Below are 23599 nucleotides of genomic sequence, written 5' to 3' on the forward strand. Positions count from 1 at the left end.
TTCCTACTTGCTATGTGATTAATAATTTCTGAATTGTGTATGAATTTATATTGAACCATGTTATTTTCTGTTATTAAATTGTAGTTTAATTTCGAATCTTCATTGTTGGTCTAACTTGGTTTGTTTTTCTAATGAGATAAATCCCTAATGGATTTTCACCATTAGACAAACATAATAGTGTTAGATCTCGAAAGATAAATATTGTATATGCAACATCTAGCTGTTCATCAATTGATGACACCTTAGACTAGTATTTTACAATATGAAACAAGAAGATTGTATAAATAAGATTACTTTGACTCTCGCTAATCGGAGCATCGTTGGATTCTTATTTAAAACGAAATTATCCTAATTTCTCTTAGCTTATTCATTTCGAATTAGCTCAATGACATATTATTGGATGAATGGTCTATAAATCTTATAAAGTCATTCTATATTTTCTCTTAAGAAATTAAATGACGAATATGATTATATTCCCGAAATTCTATCCCGAAATGATATAAATCCTCAATCTTAGAAATCTCCTACTTGTATGGGCAAATCAACTTAGAGTTAAATTAGTAGTGGTGGTCCAAGAAAGAATCACTCATCATACAGTTACACTTTCACAAGTGTTTAATAACCATTTTCTATCAATGGATTCAAACTGTATGAGTTGAGTATTCTGTGACCAGAATCCACTTGCACTATTCTAAGAACTCTTTGATGTAACTAAATCAAGTCATCAAGAGACACAACCAAATAAATCTATGGCTTTTGTATCTTGTTCATAGTGGTTTTGACAAGATCAATCTCTGCAAAGAGTTAATAGGCCTATATCCACTGAAAGTAAGTTCATCTCATTCGCAGATGGATGTACATTCAAGGGTGGATATGAGTTTTCGTTGTATTCTTAAAACAATCACTCTAGATTTTACCTTATGCAAAAGAAATTTGAAATGTTTCAAAAATTTCATGAATTTCTAGCATTGGTTAAAAACTATCAAGGTAAGTGGTTAAACATCTTGCGAACTGATAGGGGTAGAGAAATAGTTAGTTGATATGCAGTTCAAAGATCATTAATTTGATTTTTAAATTATATCCAAACTTACCTCCCCAGAAATTCGATTTGCATATTGATAATTAGTTACTAGTCGTTGCCTAAATCCTTCTATGGTAATATAATTTCATAATGATGCAATGGTTTTATACTTAATGTAAATCATTACTAGATTCATGGATGACCTAATTAAAATCTTAAGTAAAGCTAGAACTGTTAACCTTGGTTTGCATGTTTGTTAGCTATTCTAAGTGATTAGGGGTGGACCATCCCATAGTCATTAGATAAGAAAGTGTTTGTTTAAACAAATACTACTTTTCTAAGAAAATGACTAAGTCTGAAAATAAAGTAGAAAATAAAGGAGATAATTTTTTTTATTCCAAAAGTGTTCAATCATCTTATTTGACATATGATGATCCCACTGCCTATGTTGTCTTGACACAACCGAAGAGGTCAATACCATTTAGTTTTCTTAGACATAATTCACGGTACCCTGTCGTAGTGGGAGAGTTTCTAGGAGCTCACCTTCTTATGACTTGGAAGACACTAGTGATTAAAATCCATTGTGAGTTTAAACAAGTAATGGATTGTCAAGATAAGAAACTAAGAAGAAAGCCAAGAGAACTATGGTTTAATCCATTCACATGGAATAACCTTAAGTTTTCTATTACAAGGACATAAAAGAAAATTTTCGTTAATAAGTCTATTCAATGGACTTAACAAAACTTCCTATTCCTAGTATTATAGGTTAGAGTTTATCTAAACCTATGGCTTATGGTATACCTGGTTAATCACTTACTCTAATGCAAGCAACTTACTTTTGTAAGATGCTGAAGCATTTTCTTTCCAAAGGCAATCTATAGAAGCTTCACAACTTGTAAGCATAGATTTTATTTATCTAAGGAAAAGTCTCAACTATTCCAGAAAAGATAAAGCCGTGAAAGAATTTCTTAAATCAACAGTGAGAGGTCTCATATATGCTTTAGTATGCCTTAGACCAGATACATGCTGTTGAGTGGGAGTAATGAGTAGGTATCAGATTAATCCAGGAGAGGAACATTGGAAGACAATCAAGTAAATCTTAAGATTAAGAAGAGGAACTATATGTTAGTCAATAAGGGTGTGTTTAAAACTCTTAGACTACACCACATCAGATTTCAAGACTTGCCTTTGTGCTAGAAAGTCTGCTGATAAAATGGTGATTACTCTCGGGGTGGAGTAGTGATTTTGGAGAAGTGTAAAAACCTATCTGAAGTCTCTTAGTCTACCAGAAAGAGACTGAATGTTAAAGTTGCAGGAAAGGTACTTATTCAGTCTAAGGAAAGTTCTATACAATTGTGGAACCGTTCCAACTTCTCTTAACTACTAGTGTTAATTTCCTGATTAACCAAAAGTAGTTACTAAAGGTATAGAATCCAGTATCCCAAAAGAGTAGACATATAGAGAGGAATTTCACAATATCAAGGATTTTGTGATTAAGGGAAAGTAATGGTGGAGAAAAGGTTGTTGTTAATTCAACCTGTCAGAGCCTATTACGAGGAGTTTACTACTACTACACTTGATTTGTATATCAAGGTGTTAATGATTATTTGAAATGCACATTTTGTTTTATATTAGTGCAAGTGGGAGTTTGTTGGGTTTTGTGCCCTAAATAAAACCCATTTCAATATAATCAGATTTACTTATTAATAAAGATCAGAAATAACATTTTATGTTGCATGGTTCACATGATTTAGTACCACTTGAAGTGTGTGGGCACTCACTCTTTTCACTATGAGGCTTCGGTTTTTGAAGAGAGGAAGAGTGAGATAGGGTTTCGGTTTTGTATAGGAGAGGAGGCTCAAAATTTTTACTGAAGGAATACGATGCATCAACAAAGTCTCTTAATTAACAAATAAACCCTAGAATCTCTTTTCTTCACAATTAAGCCCTTGCTTAGTGAAAATTCATAAACAAGACATACTCTAAGTTTAGAATTATAATTGATTAATCAAAATCAATTAACTGAGTCTTACAAGTAGTATTGTCTCAACTAGTATGGGGACCATGGGCCTATATATCTGAGCTTCCAATAAGCAGATCTAGAATTACCAAGTAAACTCACTAGCTTATTAATTCCTCATTGCATCCACCATAGAACTTGGAATTGCACTCTCAGTTATATAGAACGCTCTATATGTTCCACGATAAAGAGACGCTATTAGTTATCCTTTGTTATAATCCCAATAATCAATGATCATCTATAGATGATTAACATTGTAATTACCATTACACCCTTCAATGTATTTTATCCTTAAAACACTTAGCCACCTATAAATGATATTTCAGTGAACTAACATAATCACTAAAATGAGTACTCAACCATTTATTTCTGTTTAGCCAAGCTCGAGGGAAATCATCATTTCACTTCTATGTCCTAATAGAAGCTATAGATTCCATATCTATGATTAGCGCTCCCACTCAATTGCACTACCATGTTCCCAAAATGTATGTATCACCCTGACCAAAAAGTAGGCTTAACTAACAAATCAAAGAACATGAATAGTACTCTTGAGATCGAACCTAACCATGTCAGGATTAAGAGCATTTGATCTAGGATCAACTAGGTGATATTGAATTGAATAGATATTTGTTGGGTTTTGTACCCTAAATAAAACCCATTTCAATATAATCAGATTTGCTTATTAATAAAGATTAGAAATAACAGTTTATGTTGCATGGTTCACATGATTTATTTCATGATTATATATATAATGTATGAATTCTATTTAAGTCCAGAACATATGAATTTGTTAATGATTATAGTGAAATATAATCTTAATTATATATTCGAAAGTTTATTCCCTGATTTGTCAATTCACTGGATTTAGACTGACATGATAATCACCGATAGGTATTCTTACACCTTGGAAAAGTCTTATGTCCTTTCCAGGGCATTGGCAAAGTTTACCAGTATCGGATGTATGGAGTATACATCGGAAGGGATCGATATTGAACTTTGATTAGATATATTAAAATTTACCGTAATATCTATTCAATTCAATATCACCCGTTGATCCTAGATCAAATGATCTTAATCCTAATATGTTTAGGTTCGATCTCAAGAGTACTATACATGTTCTTTGATTTGTTAGTTAAGCCTACTTTTAGGTCAGGGTGATACGTACATTTTGGGAACATGATAGTATAATTGAGTGGGAGTGCTAACATAAATATGGAATCTATAACTTCTATAGGAATTTAGAAGTGAAACGATGATATCCTTCGAGCTTGGCTAAACAGAGATAAATGGTGGAGATCATTTCACTTCGCTGAAATATCATTTATACGGAGCTAAGTGTTTTAAGGATAAAATACATTGAAAGTGTAACGGTAACTTAGTGCCTATTCAATGTAGATCATCTATTAGAGGCGTCATTGATCACATTAGGATTATAACAATGGATAACTAATGACGTACCTATATCGTGGAACATATAGAGCGTTCTATATGACTGAGAGTGCAATTCCAAGTTCTAAGTGTGGATTCAATAAGGAATTAATAAGTTAGGAAATTTACCTGGTAAATTCGGTTCGACTTATTGGAAGCTCGGAAATATAGGCCCATGGTCCCCATACTGGTTGAGACCATACTGCTTGTAAGACGCAGTTAATTGATTTTTATTAATCAATTATAATTCTAAAGTTAGACTATGTCTACTTTATGAATTTTCACTAAGCAAGGGCGAAATTGTAAAGAAAAGAGATTCTAGGTTTATTTATTGATTAAGAGACTTTATATGTCTAAATTAATAAATATATTAAATAACAATATTATTTAATAATTATTTTTTGGTTATTAAATAATTAGAATTGGCATTTAAATGGTTAAATTGGAAAATTGACATTTTTGAGAAAATGGAAAAGTTGCAAAGTGAGGCCCAATTTCCTTATATGGCCGCCCACTATGCAAGTCATTTACCATTTATTTTTCCATTATTTTAATGCCATACAATTCTAACCTAAACCTAGAAGGTATTCTATAAATAGAAAGTGTTGGCTTCAGAAAACTCATGACTTACACATTGTTTCCTTCAGAGAAAAAGCCATGCGCCACCTTCTCTCTCTTTTCTTCTCTTTGAATTTCAAAATCCTTGAGTGATAGAGTAGTGCTCACACACATCAAGTGGTATCTCAATCATAGTGTGTAAGACTGTAGGAGAATCCAAACAACAAGAAGGAGAATCAGCATCAAAGGAAGAAGAGAAAGAGATCCAGATTCAAATCTTGATTATGCTCTGCTACAGAAAGGAATCAAGGGCTAGAGATCTGAATGGAAGGAGTCATTATATTCCGCTGCACCCAATGTAAGGTTTCTTGAACTTTATATGTGTTTATTTCATTGTTTTAGAATTCATATTAGGATGTTAATAATACATACTTGGTAGTAAATCTAGATCCTGGTAAAATATTTCCAACAACTGGTATCAGAGCCATGGTAATGATTTACTTTCATGAAATATGAATTAAAACGATGATATGTTGTTATTTGGATGGTTTCATGTTGATCTATGTGTTATATGATGATTGATTGATGCTTGTGAAATTTTATGAAAAATAATTGAATTTTCGTTTCTGAATTATTTTTATTGGATAGTATGGAAAAAATTAAGCAATTCTCTTTTTTACGGAACTCAATTTTGATTTTATTTGAATTAGTTATGATTTTTTGAAGTTTTGAAAAAATTGGGGGTGGGGATACACCCTTGTGCGGGTGGCTGGCTGCTGGCAGCACCCTTTGTGCGCCCAAGCAGCCCCTTGCGCCCAAGGATGTGCACCTGGATGGTGTGCTTTGCATACCGTCCGTACAACTCCAAGTTTTTTCGTTTTTATTCGATTTTTCATGCTATTTCATGGAATTAACTTCCAATTTTTTGTTTAGTTTTGTATTTTGATTTTACTTTTCATATTTCAAATCTAATTATTAGAAATAAATTAATTTGATTTTTTAAAATTAATTTTAGATATTATTGTAATTTAAATTTGAAAATAGGTAAAAATCTATTTTTGCTTACTTCTTTTCTTATTTTTTAAAATTTGATTATTTTATTTTATTTTTAAATCTAAGGTCAGATATTAAATTCCTTTTATAAAATATTCTATTTTAAGTAATTTGACCTTATTTAGATTTAAAATAAGATTACTATAATCATGGTATTTTAAATAGAAATAAGATATTTTTGCTAACTTTTAAATTTGGTTAATTTTACTTAAATTAAATTATAAAATCAGAAAAGGGTATGTATTTATCATTTTATTTTATTGAATATTTAATTTATAAAATAACATGAAATTTAAAAGGTGGTTAGCAAAGTTTTTTTGAAATAATATTTAGGTTAGTTGAAGCCTAATTTTTTAAAAATGTAGGTTGATTTTTTAATTTTTTTTTTAAATCGAAAATATTTTTTATTTAATTTATTTTTGAATTTTTTTATTAATTAATTTAAAATTATATAAATCCTACATCCAACTATCCAATCTAACTTGTTGCAGGAGTATGTGTTTTAGATTGTTTGTAAGTTTTCCTACAACCTATTATTGCTTGATCTAAATTGTCATGGTTAACTTGTTGACAGATCAAATGATCTGATTTTAACCCATGGTTCAATTGTCAATAGGTCAAGTAAATAATTCGTAACAGGTAAATTTTACATTCTTCTTTCATCTGTGTATGACCTAGTAACATGATAGGATCCATCCAATCTGTGTACCTGTGTGAGCCTATATGTTTACTTTATATTTAGATGCATATGGGTTGTTGCTAAATAAAATATCACACCATGATAGATTTTATTTAGGCCCATTTAGTTTTTGGGCCTATTCAATTAATAACAGTTGTTCATTTTAAGGTTAAATTCCTCTCTTTTGGGCCTTGTGTGAGAGTTGGGGGCCAATAGAAGTGGGTACGACATACTGAACCCAGCTCCCCCTCACATGAACTACCCCAACTGTGAAGGCCCATTTGCCTGATTTGGATAACTGTACTAGGTTAATTAAATTAGTTGAACCTAATAAAATTTATTAGCAACATAATTAATTTCAAAGTTTTTTTTTTAAAATTAATTTAAGAAAAACACACTTAGTTTAATAAATTAATTTCTAGATAAACTATTTGTATTTTTCTTGTATTTAATTAAATAAAGAATTTTAACTAACTAGATCCTTTCTGAAACTTACTTTAATTATTTCATTAAATATTCCTATTTAAGTTATAAATTAGTTATTTCTAACTAATTTTCCTTATTAACTTAAATTTGAATATCTTTTGAATTTAATATTAAGTTGAGGAATTCTAGGAATTGGTTATTGAAGATTCTTAAGATATTGTTTAAGTTGATTTTAAACTTAAAATGGAATATTCTTAAATTAAGTAGTTACCACTTAATTTTGATATTTAATTAAATTTCGTTTGGAAACTTTTTAAGTTAGTTATTATAGATTCTTTCTATAACAACTTAAATTAGATATTTTCCAAATCTTGAAAAGATACTTAGTTAAATTGAGATATTTTCTTGATAGTTATTTCTATACTAATTATTATTTCTAATATTAAAATAGGAAAATATCATTGATTGTGAAATTAATTTTTAATAATTAATTTTGGTACAATTCAAGTTAAGAGTATTTTTCCTAGTATTAAATTAGAAATTAATAATTAAGCCTTCTCTATACTTAATTATTTATTTCTTGAATTTAATACATTTATTTAAATTAAAAATTTCAATATCTAAGTTGATTTTCATCATGATACTTAAATATTGTTATTTTCATGATATTTAATTAAATAGAAAATTATTTGAAGTTGGAAATTTTTTTCTTTAAAATTTCAGAATAACTTAAATTTGAATAATTTTCCATATATATTTTATTTATTTTATTAATCTTTTTATTATTTTCGAAATTGCATTTTTTTTTAAATGCAGAAATTTGGAATTTTATTTGAAAAATAGATTAAAGTTGAAAATTATTTATTTTAATTTTGGACCAACTTAAATCAATGATTTTTTTATTTAATGATTAATTAAAATAAATGAACTAAAATATATTATAATTAGAAAAATAATTAATTATTCAATGAAAGTCTAGATAGATATTATCTTTTATGCTTGAAGTATTTTTCTAGTGTATTTAATTAAATAGAAAATTAATATTTAAGTTGATTCTCATCATGATACTTAAATATTTGAAATTTTTTTTAATATTTAATTAAATAGGAAAATTATATTTTTGTTGTAAATTAATTTTTATTAATTTTGGGCCAACATAAAATTAGAATAATTTTTCCAGAATTTATTTTTATTTTATTTTAAAGCATTTTCGAAAGTAGTATTCTTATACACTTCATTTTTCAAAATGCAATATATATTTATAAAAACTTAAATTTGAGTTGTAAATTAATTTAAATTAATTTTGAAACAACTTAAATTGAATAATTTTCTAAATATTTATTGGAAATAATTCACGTTATTTTCATATCCATCTAAGTATAATTTATAAATATTAAATTAAAATTTATATTTAGAATTTTTATTCTAAATTGGAAATTTTAATTAAATACATTTATTAAAATAAATATTAGAAGAAAATACAACTTTCATTAAATAATGAGCTTTTTATTATTAGGACATTCGATCTCCATTGTTGGTTTTACATAGCTATTGTTTTAGTGAGTAATCCTCCCTAATGGAGGAACGTTCATTAGCAAGTTAGGATCGTTTAATCTCAAAAGATAAGTATTCTTGTAAGTTTTTTATATAGTATTGATCACCCTAATGGTGGCGACTATATAAGACTTGCAAGAGTATGAAACAATGGTTGAAGCTCATAAGATAGAATAGCCTTGACTCTCGCCTAAACAGGACAACGCTGGATTCCAATCTTGATCAAATAAAAGGTTGCTAGAATGTTTATCATTTTAGATGAGCTGACAACTCTATTCAATGGATGGTAGCTTTGACTCTCGCCTAAACGGGACACTGATATCAGTTTGTTGAAGACCTTGGAAATTATTTAGGATTGTATGTTTTAGTATTTTCACTTGTCATTCCTACTTGCTATATGTTTAATAATTTCTAAATTGTGTATGAATTTATATTGAACCATGTTATTTTCTGTTATTAAATTGTAGTTTAATTTCGAATCTTCATTGTTGGTCTAACTTGGTTTGTTGTTCTAATGAGATAAATCCCTAATGGATTTTCACCATTAGACAAACATAATAGTGTTAGATCTCGAAAGATAAATATTGTAAATGCAACATCTAGCTATTCATCAATTGATGACACCTTAGACTAGTATTTACAATATGAAACAAGAAGATTGTATAAATAAGATTACTTTGACTCTCGCTAATCGGAGCATCGTTGGATTCTTATTTAAAACGAAATTATCCTAATTCCTCTTAGCTTATTCATTTCGAATTAGCTCAATAACATATCATTGGATAAATGGTCTATAAATCATTTCATGTCATTCTATATTTTCTCTTAAGAAATTAAATGACGCACATGATTATATTCCCGAAATTCTATCCCAAAATGATATTAATCCTCTATCTTAAAAATCTCCTACTTGTATGGGCAAATCAATCATAGAGTTAAATTAGTAGTGGTGGTCCAAGAAAGAATTACTCATTATACAGTTACACTTTCACAAGTGTTTAATAACCATTTTCTTTCAATTGATTCAAACTGTATGAGTTTAGTATTCTGTGACCAGAATCCACTTGCACTATTCTAAGAACTCTTTGATGTAACTAAACCTAAGTCATCAAAAGACACAACCATATTTCATAAATCTATGGAATTTGTATCTTATTCATAGTGGTTTTGACAAGATCAATCTCTGCAAAGAGTTAATATGCCTATATCCACTGAAAGTAAGTTCATCCCATTCGTAGATGGATGTACATTCAGAGGTGGATATGAGTAAGTTCATCTCATAATATTGTTGGAAATTATTTTACCATGATCTAGATTTACTATCATGTATGTTTCATTAACATCCTAATATGAATTCTAAAACAATGAAATAAACACATATAAAGTATAGGAAACCTTACATTGGGTGCAGCGGAATATAATGACTCCTTCCATTCAGATCTCTAGACCTTGATTCCTTTCTGTAGCAGAACATAATCAAGATCTGAACCTGGATCTCTTTCTCTCCTTCCTTTGATGCTGATTCTCCTTCTTGTTGTTTGGAATCTCCTACAGTCTTACACACTATGATTGAGATACCACTTGATGTGTGTGGGCACTCACTCATTCACTCAAGGTTCGAAATTGAAGAGAAGAAAAGAGAAGGGAAGTGGTTTCGGTTATAGAGAGAAGAATAGGAGGCTCAACTTTTCATCTGAAAAAGTTAAGTTTGAATGAGAGCCATCACTATCTATTTATAAGTAACCACCTAGGTTTTGTTGGGTTTTGTGCCCTAAATAAAACTCATTTACATATAATCAGATTTACTTATTAATAAAGATAAGAAATAACATTTTATGTTGCATGGTTCACATGATTTATTTCATGATTATATGTATATAATGTATGAATTCTTTTTATGTCCTTTCGAGGACATTGGCAAAGTTTACCAGTATCGGATGTATGGAGTATACATCGGAAGGGACAGATATTGAACTTTGATTAGATATATTAAAACTTACTGTAATATCTATTCAATTCAATATCACCTGTTGATCCTGGATCAATTGACCTTAATCCTGATATGGGTAGGTTCGATCTCAAGAGTACTATAGATGTTCTTTGATTTGTTAGTTAAGCCTACTTTTGGGTCAGGGTGATACGTACATTTTGGGAACATGATAGTATAATTGAGTGGGAGCGCTACCATCAAGATGGAATCTATAACTTCTATAGGAACTTAGAAGTGAAACGATGATATCCTTCGAGCTTGGCTAAACAGAAATAAATGGTGGAGATCTCATTTCACTTTGCTGAAAAATCATTTATACGGAGCTAAGTGTTTTAAGGATAAAATACATTGAAGGTGTAGCGGTAACAGTAGTGCCTTTTCAATGTAGATCATCTATTAGAGGGTCATTGATCACATTAGGGTTATAACAATGGATAACTAATGACGTGTCTATATCATGGAACATATAGAGCGTTCTATATGACTGAGAGTGCAATTCCAAGTTCTAAGAGTGGATTCAATGAGGAATTAATAAGTTAGGGAATTTACTTGGTAAATTCGGTTCGACTTATTGGAAGCTCGGTTATATAGACCCATGATCCCCATACTAGTTGAGACCATACTGCTTGTAAGACTCAGTTAATTGATTTTAATTAATCAATTATAATTCTAAAAGTTAGACTATGTCTACTTTATGAATTTTCACTAAGCAAGGGCGAAATTGTAAAGAAAAAAATTCTAGGTTTATTTATTGATTAGGAGACTTTATATGTCTAAATTAATAAATATATTAAATAGAAATATTATTTAATAATTATTTTCAAGTTATTAAATAATTAGAATTGACATTTAAAAGGTTAAATTGGAAAATTGGCATTTTTGAGAAAATGAGAATGAAAAATAACAAAATGGGAAAGTTGCAAAGCGAGGCCCAATTTCCTTATATGGGCCGCCCACTATGCAAGAGGTTTACTATTTTTATTTTTTCATTATTTTAATGCCACATAATTCTAACCTAAACCTAGAGGGCATTCTATAAATAGAAGGTAATGGCTTCAGGAAACAACATACAATTGCATCTCATTCTTTTCAGGGTGAATTCCTGAGCCACCACTTTCCTCTCTCTTTTCTTCTCTTCTAAATTTCGAAAATTTGTTGAGTGAATGAGTAGTGCCCACACACATCAAGTGGTACCTCAATCATAGTATGTAAGACTATGGAAAATCTGCATCAAAGAAGGAGAAAAGAAGATCCAGATTCAGATCTTGATTATGCTCTGCTACAGAAAGGAATCAAGGGCTAGAGATCTGAATGGAAAGAATCATATTATTCCGCTGCACCCACTGTAAGGTTTTCTAAACTTTATATGTGTTCATTTTCATTGTTTTAGAATTCATATTAGGTTGTTAATCCAACATACTTATTACTAAATCTAGATCCTGGTAAAATAAATTCCAACAACTGGCACCAGAGCCATGGTAATGATTTACTTTCATGAAATATGAATTAAAACAATGTTTTATAGTTTTTTGTGTTGATTTAGATGGTTTCATGTTGGTTTATGTGTTTATGTGATGAAAGTTTGTGTTGTACGAATTTTTCCATGAAATATATTTTTTCAATTTTTGAAAATATTTTATTTGGATTCCTTGTGAAAAATTGAGCAATTTTTGTTTTTACGGAACTCAATTCCGATAAAAATTGAAAGAGTTATGATTTTTGGAAAATCGAGGTTCAATGATGTTCCCCACAAATTACGAATTTTTGGGTTTTTTTTCCCCAAAAATCCAATTTTTTCATGGGATTGTACCCAAAATGCATTTTTCCAATTTTAAATATTTCTAAACTAGTATATATATATATCTATATCTATATATAATACTCTATATGAAAAGAAAAATACATGTAAATACCACAAAGAAAATAAATAAAAATATTTAATTACATATGTAAATATATTAGACGGTTTATTGGTGTATTTATATTGATAAATAATATAATTATAATAATCATAAAGAAATATTACTTTTTCAGAAAGAAAAAAAGATTTAAGTTGTATTAATTTTTATTCTACATAATTTCTTAAAAAGAAAAAAAAAACTTACAATTTTTATATAAATATTAATTGTTATTTTGTTTTATTTTAAATATATGTATATATATTTTTATTTTTAATGTGGTTAATTCTTTTATAAACAAAAAATTAGTAGAATAATTATAATAGAAGTAGCAATGGCACAATTGTAATAACATTAGAATATTATAACTAATTATTAAGTAAAACTAACTCTTACTAAAAATATGACATTTGTCATCACATTAAAGAGAGAGTACAAAAGAGAGTGGGATAGAGAGTTCCCTTAGCACTTCTCTAAATATAATAGGTGTTGTATTTAATTATCATTCTATTAGTATAAATTATTTTGAATGACCTTTGATTTTTATAATACTTATTGATATTAATTGGACACATAATTTCTCTTTTACAAACTTAATTAAGTTATTATTGTTATTATTACTAATTTATAAATTATTATGATGTAATTGAATGAAAAAGTAATTTAAAAACTAAATAAAAGTGAAAAATAGAGATAACAAATAATTAGAAAGAAACTTCATATAAGATGCCACCTAGAATGCTTTGTGCATTCCTTTATATTTATATATAGATAAGCTAGTCATTTAAAATATTTAATGAAAAAAGTTATAATAATACTATTTTTATTAAGTACTATTTTTGCAATAAATTATTTGACATCATGCACTTTTTTTAAGAAAAATGTGTGAAAATGTATTGAATAACAAAATGGTACAAATATATTAAGAGGTTGCATCACATATTGATTTCACATAGTAGTGTACTCAATAATAATAACTATCAAAGTAAATTTCAAATACAATATTATGTACAATTGAAGAATAAATAAATTAACATTTAATTAAAAAAATATATAATATTTATAGTTATATATATGTAAATGAGATTTTTTATACATCACACTCAATAAATATGTATATATTCATAGTATACGATATACGATGTTCTCCCATATTTTTTATTAATCTATTAATGTTATTTTTTTTATTAATATATACAAATCTTTCCCAAATACTTGGTGGCCTTCATAAAAAAAATCAAATCATGTTTGTCTATTGAGAAGACTACCTATAACATAGAACTGAACCAATAATTTTTTAAAAAAAAAATATAAAAACATAAAAATAAAGATTTATTATTTAAATGATATTTTGAGAAGAAATTGAAAAAACTTCATATCTAATATGGTTAGGTGACCATACTTACTGGCATGAATATATTAAAATTTTATATTAGAGAAAACGAATCAAACTCAAAGCTACCAATATTTGTATTTAACTTGAAAGAGAGTTTAAGAACCTCGTTGATTTTTCTTGACTCTCCACTTCAGAGCATCCTCTTATCATATATATATATATATATGCATTATTGTATATGTATAAATATATCTTAAGAATGGCTATTGGTACTCAAAATTTGTTCTTTAGTAATTTAGGAGGATTAGTATTCTATGGTGATAGTAATTAGGAGAAACTTGAGATAAATATGTATTTATATAGAGATCATAATATTATTTGTAAACTAAATGGTCAAAACTTATAACATTTTGCATTTAAGAAAATACAATCAAAAGTCACTTACATACCAATTATAATATAGTAATAATAAAGATTATATAATAGTGTAAGTTATAGAAAGTGATATAATAATAGAGAGTACATAATAGTGTAAGTTATAGAAATGAAAAGACACATTTATTATTTGATAATATATAAAAAATTATAAATAAATGAGAAAAATTGAGAAATTGAGAAATCAAAGAAGAGGGTGAAAAACTCATACAAATTGCCACCTCAACTCCTTGATGCTTTCCTTTATATAAATATATATATTGATTGAAATATTTCCAATTTTAAAATATTTTCAATTTGGAATTTTTCCAATTTTAAATATATTTTTTTTTTGGAATATTTCCTATTATGGTGAGATTTAAAAATTTGTTAACTTCTTTAATATTTATTTGTTATTTAATTATATGATTAGATATTTTTATATTTAACATATTTTAAATTTAAAGATAACTTTGTCTTTTTATTTAAAATATTATATTAAAATTATCTTATATGACGAATTAAATAATTAATAAATTTGAAATTAACATAGATATTTTTATAGATATACTTACCATAATATTTTCAAATTCAAAATTTGTTATTTTGTTAAATATTTAATTATTTATAAATTATAAGTTTAAAAATGATATTTTTTCTATATATATCATTTTTTTTATTGAAATTTTATAAATCATATCTTAAATATTTAAATAACATAGATATTTTTGTAGAGATTTGAATATTGCTTAATTTGAGATATTTTGACATATAATTATGGTAATTATTATTCATTTATTATTTTATTCCTAAAATAATAATTATCTAACCAAATCTATTTTAAAATTGGTTTATTTTATTAAATTAAAAGATCTGAAAGTGATATTGAAGATTCTTTTTTTTTCAAATCATTGATCTTATTAGATATTTAATTTAATTTGATTCAAATAAACCTAGATATTTTAAAATTAGTTTCCTTTATTTGGTTAGTTTAAGAATAATAATTTAATTATATTAATATCTTATTTCACATCTGTTACATGGACAATGTTTGTTTATTTATATTGTTTATTCAAAAACATTTTAACAAACCTATTATTTATCTGATCTAAATTGCTATGATTAACTTGTTGACAGATCCAATGATCTGATTTTAATCATAGTCCAATTGTCAATAGATCTTATAAATAATTTGTAACAGGTAATTTTTGTAATTCTTTCATCTGTATAGACCTAGTAACATGATAGGGCCCATCCAAATCATTTCACATGTGTGAGCCTATATGTTTGCTATTGGGCTTAGATGCATATAGGACGCCCATTTAAGTTTTACTAAGTAAATGGACTAAGTTGCTAAAATAAAATTTGACATAAGTAATTTTATTTAGGCCCAATTAGATTTGGGCTTATTGAATGAATAACAATTGTTTACTTTAAGGTTAAATTCCTTTCTTTTGGGCCTTGTGTGAGAGTTGGGGGCCAATAGAAGTGGGTACGACATACTGAACCCAACTCCCCCTCACATGAACTACCCCAATTGTGAAGGCCAATTTCCCTTATTTAAATAATTGTATTAGGTTAATTATATTAGTCTAACCTAATTAAAATTGAATTAGCAACATAATTAACTTTTAAAATATATGAAATTTATTTTTCATTTTAATATTTTAAAGTTAATTTTAGAAAAACACTTAGTTAATGATATATATTCTAGATAGTTATTTCTATACTAATTATTATTTCTAATATTAAATAGGAAAATATCATTGATTGTGAAATTAATTGTTTCATAATTAATTTTGGTACAATCTAAGTTTAGTATGTTTTCCTAGTATTAAACTAGAATTAATAATTAAGTTTCCTCTATACTTAATTATTTATTTCTTGAATTTAATACATTTAATTAAATTGAAAATTCAATATCTAAGTTGATTTTCATCATGATACTTAGATATTGTTATTTTCATGTTATTTAATTAAAGTTGAAAATTATCTTAAGTTTGGAATCTTATTTCAGAATAACTTAAAGCTGAATAATTTTCAAAATATATTTTATTTTATTTTATTAATCATTTTCCCAAAATTTCGAAATTGCATTTCTTTAATGCAGAAATTTCGAATTTTATTTGAAAAATAGATTAAAGTTGAAAATTATTTATTTTGGACCAACTTAAATCAATGATTTTTTCATTTAATGATTAATTAAAATAAATGAACTAAAATATATTATAATTAGAAATTGAATTAATTAGTCCATGAAAGTCTAGATAGTTATTATCTGTTTTGCTTGAAGTATTTTTCTAGTGTATTTAATTAAATAGAAAATTAATATTTAAGTTGATTCTTGATCATGATACTTAAATATTTGAAATTTTTTTTAGATATTTAATTAAATAGGAAAATTATATTTTTTGTTGAAAATTAATTTTTATTAATTTTGGGCCAACATAAAATTAGAGTAATTTTCCAAGATTTATTTTTTATTTTATTTTAAAGCATTTTCAAAAGTAGTATTGTTATACACTTTATTTTTCGAAATGCAATATATATTTATAGAAAATTAAATTTGAAGTTGTAAATTAATTTAAATTAATTTTGCAACAACTTAAATTGAATAATTTTCTAAATATTTATGGAAATAATTCACGTTATTTTCATATCCATCTAAGTATAATTTATAAATATTACATTAAAATTTATATTTAGAATTTTTCATTCTAAATTGGAAATTTTAATTAAATAAATATATATTTAAAATAAATTGATTAAAATAAATATTAGAAGAAAATACAACCTTTCATTAAATAATGAGCTTTATTATTATAAGGATATTCGATCTCCATTGTTGGTTTTACATAGCTATTATTTTAGTGAGTAATCCTCCCTAATGGAGGAACGTTCATTAGCAAGTTAGCACCGTTTAATCTCGAAAGATAAGTAATCTTGTAAGTTTTTTATGTAGCCCTGATCACCCTAATGGTAGCGACTGTATAAGACTTGCAAGAATATGAAACAATGGTGGAAGCTCATCAGATAGAATAGCCTTGACTCTCGCCTAAACGGGACAACGCGGATTCCAATCTTGATCGAATAAAAGGTTGCTAGAATATTGATCATTTTAGATGAGCTGACAACTCTATTCAATGGATGGTAGCTTTGACTCTCGCCTAAACGGGACACTGGTATCAGTTTGTTGAAAACCTTGGAAATTATTTAGGATTGTATGTTTTAGTATTTTCACTTGTCATTCCTACTTGCTATGTGCTTCATAATTTCTGAATTGTGTATGAATTTGTATTGAACCATGTTATTTTCTGTTATTAAATTGTAGTTTAATTTCGAATCTTCATTGTTGGTCTAACTTGGCTTGTTTTTCTAATGAGATAAATTCCTAATAGATTTTCACCATTAGACTAACATAATAGTGTTAGATCTCGAAAGACAAATATTGTATATGAAACATCTAATTGTTCATCAATTGATGACACCTTAGACTAGTATTTTACAATATGAAACAAGAAGATTGTATAAATAAGATTACTGACTCTCGCTAATCGGAGCATCGTTGGATTTTTATTTAAAACGAAATTATCCTAATTCCTCTTAGCTTATTCATTTCGAATTAGCTCAATGACATATCATTGGATGAATGGTCTATAAATCATATAAAGTCATTCCATATTTTCTCTTAAGAAATTAAATGACGCATATGATTATATTCCTGAAATTCTATTCCAAAATGATATAAATCCTCAATCTTAGAAATCTCCTACTTGTATAGGCAAATCATAGAGTTAGATTAATAGTGGTGGTCCAAGAAAGAATTACTAATTATACAGTTACACTTTCACAAGTGTTTAATAACCATTTTCTTTCAATTGATTTAAACTGTATGAGTTTAGTATTCTGTGACCAGAATCCACTTGCACTATTCTAAGAACTCTTTGTCGTAACTAAAAGATATAACCACATTTTATAAATCTATGGCACTTGTATCTTGTTCATAGTGGTTTTGACAAGATCATTCTCGCCCAAAGAGTTAATATGCCTATATCCACTGAAATTAAGTTCATCTCATTCTCAGATGGATGTACATTCAGGGGTGGATATGAGTTTTCGTTGTATTCTTAAAACGATCACTCTAGATTTTACCTTATGCAAAAGAAATTTGAAATGTTTGAAAAATTTTATGAATTTCTAGCAATGGTAAGTGGTTGAAGATCTTGCGAACTGATAGGGGTGGAGAAAAAGTTAGTAGATATGCAGTTCAAAGATCATTAATTTGATTTTTGAATTATATCCAAACTTACCTTCCCAGAAATTCGAGTTGCATATTGATGATTAGTTACTAGTCGTTGCCTAAATCCTTCTATGGTAATAAAATTTCAGAATGATGCAATGATTGTATACTTAATGTAAATCATTACTAGATTCATGGATGACCTAATCGAAAAGCTAAAAATGCAAACCCTGGTTTGCATGTTTGTTAGCTATTCTAAGTGATTAGGGGTGGATCATCCCATAGTCATTAGATAAGAAAGTGTTTGTTTAAACAAATACTACTTTTCGAAGAAAATGAATAAGTTTGAAAATAAAGTAGCAAATAAAGGAGATAATTTTTTCTTGATTCCATAAGTGTTCTATCATCTTATTCGTTACAAGATGATCCCACTGCCTCTGTTGTCTTAACACAACTGAAGAGGTCAATACCATTTAGTTTTCTTAGACATAATTCACGGTACCTTGTCGTAGTGGGAGAGTTTCAAGGAACTTCACCTTCTTATGACTTGGAAGAAACTAGTGATTAAAATCCATTGTGAGTTTAAACAAGTAATGGATTGTCAAGATAAGAAACTAAGAAGAAAGCCAAGAGAACTATGGTTTAATCCATTCACATGGAGTAACCTAAAGTTTTCTATTACAAGGACATGAAAGGAAATTTTCGTTCATAAGTCTATTCAATGGACTTAACAAAACTTCCTGTTCCTAGTATTATAGGTTTGAGTTTATCTAAACCTATGGCTTGTGGTATACCTGGAAATTACTTACTCTAATACAAGCATGACATGTTGATGCATTTTCTTTCCAATAGAAATCTATAGAAGCTTCACAACTTCTTAGATATAAATTTTATTTATCTAAGGAAAAGTCTCAACTATTCCAGAGAAGATAAAGCCATGAAAGAATTTCTTAAATCAACAGTGAGAGGTCTCAGATATGCTTTTGTATGCCTTAGACCAGACACCTGCTGTTGAGTGTGAGTAATGAGTAGGTATCAGATCAATCCAGGAGAAGAACATTGGAAGACAATCAAGTAAATTTTAAGATTAAGAAGAGGAATTATATGTTAGTCAATAAGGGTGGTTTTAAAACTCTTAGACTACACCACATCAGATTTCAAGACTTGCCTGTGTGCTAGAAAGTCTGCTGATGAGATGGTGATTACTTTGGGGGTGGAGTAATGATTTTGGAGAAGTGTAAAAACTTATCTGAAATCTCTTAGTCTACCAAAGAGAGACTGAATGTTAAAAGTTGCAAGAAAGATGCTTATTCAGTCTAAGGAAAGTTCTATACAATTGTGGCACCGTTCCAACCTGTCTTAACTACTAGTGTTATTTCCTGAATAACCAAAAGTAGTTGCCAAAGGTATAAAATCCAGTATCCCAAGAGAGTAAACATATAGAGAGGAATTTCACATTATAAAGGATTTTGTGATTAAGGGAAAGTAATGGTGGTGAAAAGGTTATTGTTAATTCAACCTGTCAGATCCTGTTACGAGGAGTTTACTACTACTACACTTGATTTGTATATCAAAGTGTTAATGATTATTTGAAATGCACATTTTGTTTTAGATTAGTGCAAGTGGGAGTTTGTTGGGTTTTGTGCCCTAAATAAAACTCATTTCAATATAATCAGATTTACTTATTAATAAAGATCAGAAATAACATTTTATGTAGCATGGTTCACATGATTTATTTCATGATTATATGTATATAATGTATGAATTCTTTTTAAGTCCAGAACATCTGAGTTTGTTAAAGATTATAGTGTTGTCAGCACAGTGGAATATAATCTTAATTATATGTCAAAAGTTTATTCCCTGATTTTTCAGAACACTGGATTTAGACTGACATGGTATAATAAGCGATAGGTATTCTTACACCTTGGAAAAGTGTTATTTCCTTTCGAGGACATTGGCAAAGTTTACCTGTATCGGATGTATGGAGTATACATCGGAAGGGACACATATTGAACTTTGATTAGATATATTAAAACTTACTGTAATATCTATTCAATTCAATATCACCTGTTGATCTTGGATCAAATGACCTTAATCCTGATATGGGTAGGTTCGATCTCAAGAGTACTATACATGTTCTTTGATTTGTTAGTTAAGCCTACTTTTGGGTCAGGGTGATACGTATATTTTGGGAACATGATAGTATAATTGAGTGGGAGCGCTACCATAAAGTTGGAATCTATAACTTCTATAGGAACTTAGAAGTGAAACGATGATATCCTTCGAGCTTGGCTAAACAGAAATAAATGGTGGAGATCTCATTTCACTTTGCTGAAATATCATTTATACGGAGCTAAGTGTTTTAAGTATAAAATACATTGAAGGTGTAGCGGTAAAAGTAGTGCATTTTCAATGTAGATCATCTATTAGAGGGTCATTGATCACATTAGGGTTATAACAATGGATAACTAATGACGTGTCTATATCATGTAACATATAGAGCGTTCTATATGACTGAGAGTGCAATTCCAAGTTCTAAGAGTGGATTCAATAAGGAATTAATAAGTTAGGGAATTTACTTGGTAAATTCGGTTCGACTTATTGGAAGCTCGGTTATATAGACCCATGATCCCCATACTAGTTGAGACCATACTGCTTGTAAGACTCAGTTAATTGATTTTAATTAATCAATTATAATTCTAAAAGTTAGACTATGTCTACTTTATGAATTTTCACTAAGCAAGGGCGAAATTGTAAAGAAAAAAAATTCTAGGTTTATTTATTGATTAAGAGACTTTATATGTCTAAATTAATAAATATATTAAATGGAAATATTATTTAATAATTATTTTCAAGTTATTAAATAATTAGAATTGACATTTAAAAGGTTAAATTGGAAAATTGGCATTTTTCAGAAAATAGAAATGAAAAATAACAAAATGGGAAAGTTGCAAAGCGAGGCCCAATTTCCTTATATGGGCCGCCCACTATGCAAGAGGTTTGCCATTTTTATTTTTTCATTATTTTAATGCCACATAATTCTAATCTAAACCTAGAGGGCATTCTATAAATATAAGGTAATGGCTTCAGGAAACAACACACAATTGCATCTCATTCTTTTCAGAGTGAATTCCTGAGCCACCACTTTCCTCTCTCTTTTCTTCTCTTCTAAATTTCGAAAATTGCTTGAGTGAATGAGTAGTGCCCACACACATCAAGTGGTACCTCAATCATAGTATGTAAGACTATGGAAAATCTGCATCAAAGAAGGAGAAAAGAAGATCCAGATTCAGATCTTGATTATGCTCTGCTACAGAAAGGAATCAAGGGCTAGAGATCTGAATGGAAAGAGTCATATTATTCCGCTGCACCCACTGTAAGGTTTTCTAAACTTTATATGTGTTTATTTTCATTGTTTTAGAATTCATATTAGGTTGTTAATCCAACATACTTGTTAGTAAATCTAGATCCTGGTAAAATAAATTCCAACAACTGGCACCAGAGCCATGGTAATGATTTACTTTCATGAAATATGAATTAAAACAATGTTTTATAGTTTTTTGTGTTTATTTGGATGGTTTCATGTTGGTTTATGTGTTTATGTGATGAAAGTTTGTGTTGTACGAATTTTTCCATGAAATATATTTTTTCAATTTTTGAAAATATTTTATTTGGATTCCTTGTGAAAAATTGAGCAATTTTTGTTTTTACGGAACTCAATTCCGATAAAAATTGAAAGAGTTATGATTTTTGGAAAATCGAGGTTCAATGGTGTTCCCCACAAATTACGAATTTTTGGGGTTTTTTTTCCCAAAAATCCAATTTTTTCATGGGATTGTACCCAAAATGCATTTTTCCAATTTTAAATATTTCTAAATTGAAATATTTCCAATTTTAAAATATTTTCAATTTGGAATTTTTCCAATTTTAAATATTTTTTTTTTTGGAATATTTCCAATTATGGTCAGATTTAAAAATTTGTTAACTTTTTTAATATTTATTTGTTATTTAATTATAAGATTAGATATTTTGATATTTAACATATTTTAAATTTAAAGATAACTTTGTCTTTTTATTTAAGGTTTTCTAAACTTTATATGTGTTTATTTTCATTGTTTTAGAATTCATATTAGGTTGTTAATCCAACATACTTGTTAGTAAATCTAGATCCTAGTAAAATAAATTCTAACAGGTTTAAGTTAGAATTATTTGGCATTAAAATAATGAAAAAATAAATGATAAAAGCCTATAAGAGTGGCCGGCGATGGGCTTTGGATAATGGGCCTCACTTATGCAATTTTGCTGTTTTATCATTTCTGCATCTCATTTTCTCAAAAACGCCAATTTTTAAATTCAACCATTTAAATGCCAATTCTAATTATTTAATAACTAAAAGTTAATTATTAAATAATATTGTCATTTAATATATTTATTAATTAGACATATAAAGTCTCTTAAATAATAAATAAACCTAGAATCTCTTTTCTTTACAATTTCTCCCTTGCTTAGTGAAAATTCACAAAGTAGACATAGTCTAACTTTAGAATTATAATTGATTAATCAAAATCAATTAACTAAGTCATACAAGGAGTATGGTCTCAACTAGTATGGGGACCATGGGCCTATATAACCGAGCTTCCAATAAGTCGAACCAAATTTACCAAGTAAATTCCCTAACTTTTTAATTTCTTATTGAATCCACACTTAGAACTTGGAATTGCACTCTCAGTCATATAGAACGCTCTATATGTTCCACGATATAGATACGTCATTAGTTATCCATTGTGATAATCCTAATTTGATCAATGACCCTCTAATAGATTATCTACATTGAATAGGCACTAAGTTACCGTTACACCTTCAATATATTTTATCCTTAAAACACTTAGCTCCGTATAAATGATATTTCAGCGAAGTGAAATGAGATCTCCACCATTTATCTCTGCTTAGCCAAGCTCGAAGAATATCATCGTTTCACTTCT

Source organism: Cannabis sativa, chromosome 5, assembly GCF_029168945.1.
Source record: "Cannabis sativa cultivar Pink pepper isolate KNU-18-1 chromosome 5, ASM2916894v1, whole genome shotgun sequence".
NCBI lineage: Eukaryota > Viridiplantae > Streptophyta > Magnoliopsida > Rosales > Cannabaceae > Cannabis > Cannabis sativa.